This window comes from Oreochromis niloticus, linkage group LG3, assembly GCF_001858045.2.
Source record: "Oreochromis niloticus isolate F11D_XX linkage group LG3, O_niloticus_UMD_NMBU, whole genome shotgun sequence".
Lineage (NCBI taxonomy): Eukaryota > Metazoa > Chordata > Actinopteri > Cichliformes > Cichlidae > Oreochromis > Oreochromis niloticus.
In genome coordinates, this window is record NC_031967.2 from 24,347,496 (window position 1) to 24,361,552 (window position 14,057).

The 14,057-nt window shown below is 40.4% G+C and overlaps 1 long non-coding RNA gene across 1 annotated transcript in view; it reads left to right on the forward strand.

Annotated features, from left to right (window-relative positions):
• Positions 1-14,057, forward strand: part of LOC102079958 (killer cell immunoglobulin-like receptor 3DL1) — a 77,454-nt gene that overhangs the window by 24,215 nt on the left and 39,182 nt on the right. The gene's annotated exons all lie outside the window — the stretch shown is intronic.

Below are 14,057 nucleotides of genomic sequence, written 5' to 3' on the forward strand. Positions count from 1 at the left end.
AGCTCTAAAATCTTAACAGCAGCTCTTTAGCTGTTTTTCTCTTTTAAGTTTCTCAAAAGCTCAAAGTGACTGAGTGAAAAGGAGAAGATTTTGAATTCAAAGCAATGATCCTGATAGTCTGAGTTTATATTTCCTTCAGAAAGAATCGCTCAGTGTGTTTCACTTGTTTCTCTGCCATTAGAAAATAATTTTAATGGACTTTAATGTACTGTAGATCTGTTTTTCTGTTTTTAACTATTTCTTTGATTTTTAATATATTATTATTTTCTTTCTGTGAATCACTTTGTAACTTTGTTAATAAAAGTGTGACATAAATAAAGTGTGTTGTTGTTGTGTGTCAGACTGAGAGTACATGTTACAGCTTTTCAGTGTTGTGCATGAATCCACTGAAAGAGAGCATTCATTTAAAGACACTCATTGTCATTTACAACAGCTTACAGCCCTCCAAAATGAACTAAAGCTGTCAACATGATGGGAAGTAACAACTGCTCTCACGTTGTGCTCAGCAGCCTTTTCACTGACTTAGGGGACTTGAATCACAGGTGGAGGTGATTCTGTGTGGAGTTTGCATCTGTGTGGGTTTCCTCCATGAACTCCACCTGATGCTGTGTACAGTTTGATTTGTGTCAAATAACTGTGGTGCTTTTAAAAATGCAACATTTTCTTCAAAATAATATCACAACAACACTTCTTTGTTCCTCTGATTGACCTGTGATGCTTATATGTGTATACAAATGTTGTTTCAATCTTTCTGCAATATGCTGTTTATTAATCAACTGAAAATGACTCATGATTTGTGTCTGAGCCCCAGAAAAGAGGAAATGCAGCCTGTGGTTGAAGAGAATAATGTTTTGTTCAGCAAATGACTTGTTTTAGCAAAGAGGCAACAAGAAATGCAGACAATAACAGCACAGAGGTGTTGTCTTGGCAACTACATGCTGACATTGTCAAATATAAATATGAAGTATTTCCTTAGTTGGAGGGTTAAAAAGTGTCAGGTGTGCCCCTGTAGCTCTGCACTTGTTCTCTGTGTGGACTGCACATTTTATATGATCTACCTGTACTGGGAAAAATACCACACTGTGAGAACTGATGAAAACTCTCCTTTAGAAAAATATTCAGCATATAGTTGTCAAGAGAAGCTGTGAAGAGTGTGTTTCTCACACTGTAACCAGCTGTTTTTATCATTATTTATATGTTCATTTAGTTATTGTGTTTTCACTTCTGACATCTTGCTAACAGAACATTTGAAGTCATCTATTCTCCACATCAGAGCGTGATGAGTCTATTAATTATTTTAAAAACATAATTGATTATTTCTGTGCATTTGTTTTACACGTGGATTAAATTAAAGTTGATTACGTCGATTAAGCATCATGAGGTGGGGGGTGGTTCTGAGAGATTTTTGCTGGGAGTTTGCAACCCTATTAGTCAGGTTGTTTAATATTTCTGCTAAGTACTCTTTAAAATACCAGAATAGGAAGGATGGTGCAGGTTTAAGTTTATTAGATTGATCAGTGTTGCTGAACTATAATATATTTGGGGTGCAGTGTATTTTTTGCATAAAAGTATAACAGAATAGCTTTAGTGTCTTGTTTTTAAAACTTGAGTATGAACTTATAGAAAATGCAGCAAAATATTTATTTAAAAAACAGTTTTATTGATTACAAAAAAGCTATATCGGATTCATTTCGGTATCTGCAAATATCCAAATTTAAGATATCGGAATCGGTATCGGACATAAAAAAGTGGTATCGTGCCATCTCTATTACAAACACAAAATAAGTATATTAAGAGGGGTGTTAAGATATAAACCACATTTTTGTCAATCATTCTATTCTCTGCTAAAGTACATGATACCACTACTAGCTTGTACTAAACTTAGAACCAATTGTGCAGAAATGTTTTGGTTTATAATTTTACCAAGTAGGATAAAGTGGGGTTAAACAGATTAAGAAAATCTTTTACATACATTAACTTAAGTATGATAGTCCGAGTAAGAGACCTAATCAACATGCAACAGAAAAACAAGTAGGTCCAATATATATTACAACAGTCCACTAGATAAAGACTTCGATATATTCACCTTGGAGGGATGCCTTTCTTTTTTCCTCGTCTATTTGTACAACCTGGGGCGCAACAGTTATCAACGACAGTCAGCCGATTGCTGCCACGAACCTGTGTGACATCATCTCCTGGAGCTCTGGGAGACACTTGGGCTATGCCCCAATCCAGCGGAGTACGCATTTTGAGACCTATTACGTCACAGCGACGCAACGACGGCTGTCCCAACCCGAAGTGTACTCCAAATGCGCCGTCGATTTCCCCAAATTTGAAATGTGGTCTGGCGTACACTTTGTGGTCCCATATATCCCACAACTCATAGCGCGGCGGTGGGGGTGGATAATTTTGCTGAAAAAAGCGGCGGATGCCTAAAGAGGGCGGCCGAAGAGTAAACTTTCAAAAGTAAGTACTGAATATTATGTCACCCATTTATGTGCGAATGTTTAATAATGAAGAACATTAAAACATTACTGTTGGCCACATGTCGGCAAAGTTATGTGACATTAGCGATGTTTGTACTAACTTGGTTTTAAAGCCTTCGCTTTAACCTCCTAAGACCCAAACTCTTCCATGGCATCCATTTTTAATTTCTCTTTGATATTTGGGCTTATTGGGACCTGATGAATGTAAAAATAAAGAATTACCAGATTTTTTTTTTTTTACCTAATTTTTGTTTCTAAGAAAAATGAGAGGCACATATGAGGATTAAAATGTCCATAGAACAGTAGCGGTATGATGTCCTTGTAAGTGGGTATCAGGCCCTTGTAGAGCAAAATTGAGTATTTTGGTCTAAATAACCCAAAATGTGATGTCCACATATGTGGACGCCAGGTCCTAGGAGGTTAAAATATACGCGGTTCAATAGTTGACCTTAATCTCACAGAGAATGTGATGATTTTATGGATAATTAAAGTCAGTCATATATCCACAAACACAACAAGCTGAAAGTCAGTGATGCTGCTCGGTTTGCAGTCCTGAATATGACGGCACAAGCAGGATTCACTGCACTGTTAATGTTAGCTATGTTATATTGCTGCCTCTGTTCGGTGGTGTCGAGCCAAACGGACTTTAAGGTGTGTTTGAACGAGCTGACGGTTCACTCGTTAAGCTGAAAGAAAGATGCTTTAATCACAGGAGTCACACATGTGTCCACTGTACCATCTGGAACTCTTCTTGTTTAGCACTCGTAATAACACAAACACTAAATCCTCCTTCTCTTGTGCTGTTGTGTAGCAGTGTATACACCTGAGACTGTCACCTGTCTGTCTGTCCTGCACTCTCTCTCTGTTTCTTTCTCTCTGATTGTGGAATAAAAGTATGAACATGTGTTTATAAGTTACACTTGTGTTTGAATCCTGCAGCTTATCACACATTTGATTTCCATGTGTGACAACTGCAAGTGTCCAGAGTGAGGACAGACTGAGGGACCCACTGCTGCACATCATCTGTGAGGCTATGCACCCCTGATGATCCACCAGGACAAACTCAGCAGTGTGTGAGGAAGAGGAGGAGGAAGAGCCAGCAGCAGCTGACAGATGGAGAGAATAGACAGACTGTTCCCTGTTTGTGAAGGACTGCTAGAAAAGTTTAACATAACTAATTGTCTGTCCTGAATCAGTCTTATTAGGTAATGTTCAAATAATGTTATCATCCCAGTGTTTTCAGTGTGGGAGAAAGTACTCAGGGCCTTCAAGTTACACACTATGAAAGGCAGAAACAAGTTTAATATTCAGAAACCTAAAGTATGTATCAGCATCAGAATGGAGCTAAAAATAAATGTCCGTGTTTTTTTCAGTTATATGAAGCTGTATTGTGGCTGGACCTGACTAATGCCTGTGGGTCTATCCCACACAAACTGGTTGAGCATGCTTTACACCTTCACCATGTCCCCAGCAAGATCAAGGACCTGTTCCTGGACTATTACACCAACTTCAGGCTTAGGGTCACTTCTAGGTCAGTTACTTCAGGCTGGCACCGCCACAGGAAAGGCATAATAACAGGCTGTACCATCTCAGTTAGACTCTGCTGCCATTAAGAAGGCAAATGAGGAGCTGGGAGTGTGACTCACTAAGGTGGATAAGTCCAGCATGACTGGAAGATTTAAAGCCTGGATCTACCAGCATGCCATCCCGCCCAGAATCCTGTGGCCTCTGCTTGTCTATACAGTTCCAACAACTACTGTGGAGTCCCTTGAAAGGAAGATCAGTGGCTTTCTTCGTAAGTGGCTGTGACTTCCCCGAAACCAGTGCTGCCTTGTATGGGGCAAGCAACAGCTTGCAGTTACCCTTCAGTGGTCTCACAGAAGAGTTCAAGGTGGCTCGCACACGAGAAGCCCTACAGTACAGAGATTCTAAAGACTGCAAGGTGGCATCAGCAGGTATTGAGGTAAGGACAGGAAGAAAGTGGAAGGCCGAGATGGCAGTTGAGATGGCAGAGTCACGCCTAAGGCAGAAAACACTGGTGGGGGTCTTGGCAACATAGGGAGCAGGCTTGGGGTACTTCCCAAAGGCCCAGGTCAGCAGGGCAAAGGGAAAGGAGAGACAGCAGCTACTCCAGGAAGAGGTCCGAGCAGGTGTGGAGGAGGAGCGAGTAAGTAGGGCTGTAGGCCTTAAGAGGCAGGGAGCATGGACAAGGTGGGAGAGCACCTTTCAGCGTCAGGTCACCTGGGCAAACATCATGCAGGCAGACTTCCACTGGATCCGATTCCTAGTATATGACACTCTGCCAAGCCCAGCAAACCTCCATCTGTGTGGAAGAGCGAGACACCAGTCTGTCCCCTGTGCTCTGGAAGAGGGACCCTAGAACACCTCCTTAGCAGCTGCCCAAAGGCCCTGGCCGATGGTCGGTATCATTGGCGGCACAACCAGGTGCTCAGAATAGTTGCTGAAAAGTTTGCCTCAGCAATCAGCACTAACAAGCACCATCATCCTGCTCCTTTTTGAACATGAAAGTTATTTGTAGTTGTGGTTGCTCGTTTTCCTTTTGTTTTGCTTTGTTTATTTGTCTCTTTGAATTCTATGTTGTTGTACTTTTTTAACATGTTCAAAATAAAGATTCAATCAATCAATCAATCATGCTCCAAAGAAGGCAAATTGCAAAAACATCCCTCCGGCCAGACATGATCATTATTTCTGAGGCCTTAAAACAGCTGATCATGCTGGAACTCAAGAGTGGATTGAGGAGGCCAATGAAAGGAAACGTGGAAAGTACCAGGAACTAGTACAGGAGTGCAGGGAAGGGGTTGGAAGACTTTCTATGAGCCCATAGAAGTGGGTTGTATGGGCTTTGCAGAATGATCACTCAGTAAAGTCCTAGGCCGGCTGGGTGCGGCTGGGGCAGCCAAGAAGAGGGTCCAGGCTGTGAGCGAAGCGGCAGAGAAAGGCACAAGTTGGCTGTGGATTAAGAAGGCTGATCCATGGGTAGCGACTTGTACGCAAGTCGGGGCCTGGTCACCCTCGGCTGGGACGCCAGGGTGAGGGTTTATGATGTTGTGAGACCTGAAACACCTGATGACCCCAGGATATATCACTGAAGATGCGTACCAGTGCATCCAGGAGATGTCTTATATAGCTTTGAGTATTTTGGATTAGTAGTACTGCTGTGTTTGTTGCATCATAGTGCTGTAATTGTTTATATGCTTTATATATTTTGAGGTAAGTTAATCTATAGTGTTGAGAATTTATGTAATTACTATGCACTTAATGCATACATATTATTAAAATTTGGGCTATAATGGTTGTATTGATGTATAGCAACTTGAAATGCTCCCAAAAATGGCACTACGGCATGTAAAAATATAATATATGCTCTGGCGGACTTGGTTCTATGGTAGGTCTTAAAGGGTTAAGGCTCTGATATCTATTCTGTATGTCTTAAAGCAGTTATGACATGGTATGATTTTCTCACCCAATAAAGGAATATTTAATATATCAGTCTACTCTTTATTCTATCAGACACAGTAATCACAGCTTGTACATTTTCTTTCTACCCATATATGTACACATTGAGCCAAATTTAGTAATGCCAACATATTAAACGAACAATATTTGTCTCTTATATATAATACATCTATATATACACTGTCAAAGATACTTGTCTTTGAGTGAAGATTTAAGGTGATAGGAAAATAAATAACTGCAACTTGAATCTTTGAATCTTTGACACAGATCAAGCTCACTGCTGTAATATATCATAATAATCTGACAATAAATACAGTATTGGCCATATTATATTTACATTACCAAAGTGAGATGACTTTAGTCTCATGAACAACATTAGCTAATTGTTATTTACTAACTAATCTTAAAATGACTGCTCAGTACAGAAATGACGCCCAACAATAATGTTTTTAAAGTCCTGTGGTCTCAGCCTCAGATACTCAACTAATCAAAGCGAGGTCATAAAAAAATGAATAAACAAAAAAAAAATCTCCTTCATTTCTGTCAAACAATGCTGTTTGAAACGTTTTTCGCAGTTAGTATCATGGTTACTAGGCAACCTGAGCAGCGCGACGAAGGTCAGACCTTCCCATTTCACAAGCCTCGCACTTCCGCACTTCTCATACTTCCTAGTACGCACCGTACGTAGTACGCGAACTGCGCGCACTCCGAAGCGTGCGGTCGCTGGATTGGGCCTTGTTTTGGGTTCCTGCAACTGGTCCGTCGGGTTATCGTCTACCCAGAAACACTTCCTTTTTTCTTTTTTTTTTCCAATTTGTGTTTTTGGTTTTCCTATTTGTGTTTCCTTTTTTCCTATTTCCGTTGTCGTTTTTCTTATTTCAGTTGTGTTTTGTGTGCTTTTGCAGCGTTTTTCTTATTGCTAGAGTTTTCTTAAGTTGCAGTCCATTTGGCCTCTCAGGGCCGCCGTACTCTCGCGCTCACTTTATAGAATTTAGAAAAAAATCATAGTTGCAAATTATAAGTCTGTATCATAATGTCTGGTGTTTTCGTGTTTGTTGGATTGTTTTTATTTTATTTTATTTTGCGAGTTGGTTATTAGATGCTGCTCCAGCCAGCCAAAGAATCCCCTGCCGTCCCGCCCATCTCCTGCCTGTGCCGCAGGCAGCAGGCACACTTCGCAAACGGAGGGCGCCCTTACTCCCAGCAAATGGCCGTAAGAACATCGATCGGTGCCATCCCCAAAATGCGCTGGCGTGATGTCAGGGCAGCATGAGTACGAGCAACATTTTTTTGCCGATGCCCCTGATGCCGCCCCCACTGCGATGCAGCCCTGGGCAACCGCCCATGTCACCCCTATCAAAAACCGCTTCTGCTGATATTGCAAATTTTTTTAGAACCAAAGAGTTTTTGGAATCTGCATAAAATTGCATTTTAAAGTACTTTTTGAATATTACTTTAAATACTTACATTTAAAGTTCTTCTAAAAGTTTAAATAAAAAGATCAGTATTGCTGAACTGTAAAATATTTTTGGTGCAGTGTATTTTTTGCATACAGGTATAAAAGAATAGCTTTAGTGTTTTGTTTTTTTAAAACTTGAGTTTTTTTAATTATATTTTTTATTATAAAATACACTATATCGGATTCATATCGGTATTGGCAGATATCCAATTTTATGATATCGGTTTTAGACATCTCTAGTCAAAATCAACAACTTTAGTTGTTGATAGAGATGGACCGATCCGATATTAGGTATCGGTATCGGTCCGATACTGACGTAAATTACTGGATCGGATATCGGCGAGAAATAAAAAATGTAATCCGATCCATTAAATATCAAAAAAGCACCTCACAAAACTTGCGACACGGCGTAACTCGGCTCATAACCGTAGCAGTCGGAGCAGTGTGCGTCAAGTGATAGAGCGGCTGTGTGTATTTGTAGCCTCACTAGCAAACCAGCATTTCATCTCCGAGGAAGTTATCCCAGAGAGAAGTAAAGCAAGTGTGTAAGTTCATCTCTGAATGTTTGTAAAGCGTACCTGCGTTAAGCTTAACCACCGATATATGGAGCGTCTGCCTCTTCTCTCTCTCTCCCTCTCCTGCCGCTACTTCATGAAACTCCTTAATGATCAGCTGATCGGCTTTTCTGTCGCGAGTCCGTCTCTCTTCTTTGTTTTTGGCCCACTTTGCACCACAAGAAGGAAAACAGCAGCTGAACAACAGCAGCGCGTTTAAGCTTGATAAGCTGTTGTTAGAATTTATTTAATATTACTTTCTAGACCAGGATCCTTTTCTATGTAGCTGACGGCTGGTAACTATGCAGGGGCGGATCTAGCAAAGTTTAGCCAGGGGGGCCGATAGGGCATTAACAGGGAAAAGGGGGCACAAAGACATACTTTTCTTTCTTATTCTCATTTAAAATGTCTAGCTTTTAATAAATAATTATCTGAATCTTACACCCAAAGTTTTAATCTGATGTAAAATGTATAGAAGTCCATTACTGTATATAGTAACTGTTAAATGTCTAATATACCCCAGTAAGCTATAGTACTTTTTCCTTTGGGAAGATACCATCTGTGCAGTCTGCAATTCTGTAGAAGAAAGATGTTGAATCTATTTAATTATTCTTGAAAAATTATTTATTTCTGTGCATTTTTTTTTTCACACTGCATCAAATTAAAGTTGATTATGTTGATTAAGCATCATGAGGTGGAGGGTGGGGGGTGGTTCCCTTTTTTTTTTTTGCTGGGAGTTTGCAACCCTATTAGTTAGGTTGCTTAATATTTCTGCTAAGTACTCTTTAAAATACCAGAATAGGGAGGATGGAGTAGGTTTAAGTTTATTAGATTGATCAGTATTGCTGAACTATGAAATATTTTGGGTGCAGTGTATTTTTTTACATACAGGTATAACAGAATAGCTTTAGTGTTGTTGTTTATTTAAACTTGAGTATGAACTTATACAAAATGCAGCAAGATATTAAAAAAACAGTTTTATTGATTAAAAAAAACACACTATATCGGATTAATATCGGTATCGGCAGATATCCAAATTTATGATATCGGTATCGGTATCGGACATAAAAAAGTGGTATCGTGCCATCTCTAGTTGTTGATATGAAGAACTTTGTTGAAGCTGTTGAACACCAGAGCAGACTGTTTTGTGACCTCTGTTTTTATCACTTGTAGAAATGGAGAATCCAGTAGACTTTTAAACAATGACAGAAAAATACAGTAAATTCGGATTTACTAAATTCAGTGATGAGAAGCAATATCAATCATTAAAAGGTCCAACTGGAAACATAGAGATGCAGAATAATGTTTTTGTTCTTCTGAGTAGGCTCTAATGCCTGCATGTGACAAACTGTAGATTATTATCTATTCTGCCTAAGGCTTAATTTTAATCTACTGAAAAACATCATGGTTTCAAGCCAGGGTACCTAGAAAACAGGAAATGCAGCTTGTGGTTTCAGCCAAAAGTGGTCTGTTAAAAAGAGCATAGATCAGCATGCAGCAAACAACAGAGTTGCAAAAAGCACAGTGGAAGTTTCATTTTGATCTCTGTGTGAATGGTACATGTTTATGTTTATGATTTATCTGTACTTAAATAATAGTAATAATTATCACTGCTACATGTAAGCATGCACAACATTCTGTGAAAACAGATCAAAAACTGTTGTCATGATGACACATGGTGGACATCATACACATGGTGTGGGCATCAAGAGAAACTGTTCAGAGCTTGTTTCCCATGTTGAAAAGAAACTGCCCTCAAAAGTCTCTGCATTGACATGTAAATGCTCATATATCTCTCAGTTAGATTTGTGTGTTCTTAGATCCCCCAGACTGGTCCCTGTATGTTTTGGTTTCTCCCAGTGGACGACAGGCTTGTTTCCCTTCACCTTTGAATTGGGAAATTGATCTTGATTGTGCCAAAAGGCACATCAGACTACCCAGAATTTTTTGGGTGCAGAGCTGGAAGGTGGCCCATGTGGCCAGTCTATTGTCCTACTGGGAGACTTCAACACTCACTTGGGCAATGACAGTGTGACCTGGAGGAGAGCGATTGGAAGGAATGGCCTGATCTGAACCTGAGTGGTGTTCTTCTATTGAACTTCTCTGTAATGATGTTCGATAAAGAGAGAAGCTCAGCTGTCAGCTGATCACCACCTGATGGTGAGTTGGATCAGATGGTGGGAAAGGGTGCTAGACAGGCCTGATACACCAAACTGTGCAGTGAGGGTGTGCTGGTGGCAAGGTCTTCAATTCTCCCCTCCAGCACAGTTTCGATAGCAAAATGTTTCGATAGGGAGACTGGGGACATTGGGTTTAAACAACTTATGATCTGCATCAGCACTGCTGCACTAAATTGTGGCTGCAAAGTGGTTGTTGCCTCTCGTGATCCACGAACCAAAAGGTTGACACCTGAGATGCAGAGAGCCATCAAGTTGAAGTGGTGGGTGAAGCCGTGGGACACAGGAAACAAGTGATAGGTACCAACGGGCCAAATAGTGTGTGGCTCTGGAAGTAGCTGAAGCAAAAACAATGAGGCTAGAGAAGGAGACTTATTGTCATCCCCGAAGTGATTCTGGAAAACCCCTCAGTCAACTCAGGAGGGAATAGCAGTGCTCTACTTACACAATGTATAGTCCAGGTTCTGCTCACTTAAACTGAGTTGACCAGTAAAAAGAATACTTCTACCTCTGCAGTAGGTATAATTTGCCAAATTATTATTTGTTTTAGGAAAAAAAGAACAACAAAACTAACAAACTATACATTAGAATAAAAATGTATTGAAGAAACGTGTTGGTAACCGTTTAGATTTAATTCAGTCATATTGCAGGTATTACACCACAGCATCTTCTAATGGGGTGTTATGTGTAATCCGGACGTTGATGTCCAAGTAAGACAAAGAATTTCAGATTAAATGTGTTATTGCTTAATGTTACTTTGAGATGCTGTCAGATAATAAATGTAACTGTGAATGCAAATGTTGTCTGTAGATTTCATCTTGAGCTTTAGCTTCAGTTCAGCCACACAGTGAGTCATTTCCTGTGTTTGGGGTCACAGCCAAACATATTTCCAGCACAAAGTGAGAACACAGATCTATTCAGAGGTTAAGTGAACTTTTTCACTTTAGTGCTGCATGATAATATTTAATCTAACAGTCAAATATATTTTAGATCTTTTTATGAAGTATGGAGGAAGCATCTTGATATATTTCCTATTATAAACAAACAAAAGCAAAGACTACAAAGATACAAAACTCTGAAAGTGACACTTTGATACTTAATAAGTTAGAAACCCTGTGACCATTTAAACAGCAATAAAAATGCACCTGTGATTTCCATTATCCCATGGGTGTTAAATACAGTGGCTTGCAAGAGTATTTGGCCCCCTTGAACTTTTCCACATTTTCTCACAGTACAGCCACAAACATGAATCAATTTTATTGGGATTCCACATGAAAGACCAATACAAAGTGGTGTACACGTGAGAAGTGGAACGAAAATCATACATGAGTCCAAACATTTTTTACAAATAAATAACTGCAAAGTGGGGTGTGTGTAATTATTCAGCCCCCTGAGTCAATACTTTGTAGAACCACCTTTTGCTGCAATTACAGCTGCCAGTCTTTTAGGGCATGTCTCTACCAGCTTTGCACATCTAGAGACTGAAATCCTTGCCCATTCTTCTTTGCAAAACAGCTCCAGCTCAGTCAGATTAGATGGACAGCGTTTGTGAACAGCAGTTTTCAGATCTTGCACAGATTCTTGATTGGATTTAGATCTGGACTTTGACTGGGCCATTCTAACACATGGATATGTTTTGTTTTAAACCATTCCATTGTTGCCCTGGCTTTATGTTTAGGGTCGTTGTCCTGCTGGAAGGTGAACCTCCGCCCCAGTCTCAAGTCTTTTGCAGACTCCAAGAGGTTTTCTTCCAAGATTGCTCCATCCATCTTCCCATCAACTCTGACCAGCTTCCCTGTCCCTGCCGAAGAGAAGCACCCCCAGAGCATGATGCTGCCACCACCATATTTGACAGTGGGGATGGTGTGTTCAGAGTGATGTGCAGTGTTAGTTTTCCGCCACACATAGCGTTTTGCATGACGCGAGAGTTTTCAAAGAAGAAAAAGCAAAAAGTGTGACCAGACATCCTGACTTGAAGCAAAACAACACATTTGGATATTATAGAGAAAGACGTGAAACACAACATGTGAAAGAAGCTGATATGTGTTTGCAATGGACAGGAAAACAACTGCTGTAGTCAAAGCTACAGGTACTGTTTAAGGTTAGCTGAGCAGCGAAAGAAGCACAGAGAGATGAAAATCTGATCTTATCTGGTTTAAGTGCAGCTTCTATTTCTGCATTTATTATTCATACAAAACACTTTGTGATCCTCTGCATCACATCAGAGTCAGTGAGGATGGCACACTTTGCTCTGCATGACGATGTTATTCTGTAAGTACATTTCTGTCTGTCACGGCGAGTGAGGGGGGCCGTGTGGAAAAGGTAAGGAAGGATCCAAATGCAGGCAGGCGTGAAGGTGAGAAGGTGGTTTATTGGAATGCACGGCACAGGGAAAACATGGCAAACGGAGACAAACTAAACTATACTGGAAACAACTAACCTATGCAAGAGGAACCAGAACACGAACATGGAAGACGGCGAGCAGAGGTGGATGACGGTAGACAGCAGGTAACACACAGATGAAGCGGGGTAAATTCACAGATGACGCAGGGTGGATACACAGAGATACACAGACGGACCAGCGATTACAATGACTAAAGACATTCAATTCAATTCAATTCAATTTTATTTATATAGCGCCAAATCACAACAAAAGTCGCCTCAAGGCGCTTTATATTGTACAGTAGATAGCACAATAATAAATACAGAGAAAAACCCAACAATCATATGACCCCCTATGAGCAAGCACTTTGGCGACAGTGGGAAGGAAAAACTCCCTTTTAACAGGAAGAAACCTCCGGCAGAACCAGGCTCAGGGAGGGGCGGCCATCTGCTGCGACCGGTTGGGGTGAAAGAAGGAAAACAGGATGAAAGACATGCTGTGGAAGAGAGACAGAGGTTAATAACAGATATGATTCGATGCAGAGAGGTCTATTAGCACATAGTGAGTGAGAAAGGTGACTGGAAGGGAAAAACTCAATGCATCATGGGAATCCCCGGCAGCCTACGTCTATTGCAGCATAACTAAGGGAGGACTCAGGGTCACCTGGTCCAGCCCTAACTATATGCTTTAGCAAAAAGGAAAGTTTTAAGCCTAATCTTGAAAGTAGAGATAGTGTCTGTCTCCCGAATCCAAACTGGAAGCTGGTTCCACAGAAGAGGGGCCTGAAAACTAAAGGCTCTGCCTCCCATTCTACTTTTAAATACTCTAGGAACAACAAGTAGGCCTGCAGTGCAAGAGCGAAGTGCTCTAATAGGGTGATATGGTACTACAAGGTCATTAAGATAAGATGGGGCCTGATTATTTAAGACCTTGTATGTGAGGAGCAGGATTTTGAATTCAATTCATGAATGACATGACTTAAATACACAGAGAAACACAAGGAGATTGCACACAGGTGGTGGACACAGCTGGGAGTAATCAAGAGACGAGACAAGAGGTAAAACTGAACACACTCACATGAGACGCAGACTTTCACAATAAAACAGGAAACCAGCACACTACACCAAGACGCAGACCTGACACTGAGAGACAGACAGAATGACACATGGAACCTGAACTCACACAAAACATGAGAACACAAATCCTAAATATAAATAAACAGAAACATGGAACTCTAATAACAATAATCATCATCACCATCACCAAAACACCAAGATAACTGAAACACAGTACCAGAGAACCATAAAGAATAATCCATGATGCAAAAGTAAACTAAAACATAATAAACTCAAAATACTGGGTCCAACGGACCCAGAACCGTGACACTGTCGTTGTTTGAATGGCACCGATCAATTAAAATGAAATTAGTTTATGTGCACAGATACTTTTTAAAAGTATTTTGATAATTCACCTTTCCAAAATGCCCAGAATCATCACACTACATGTGCACATGTAGTAATA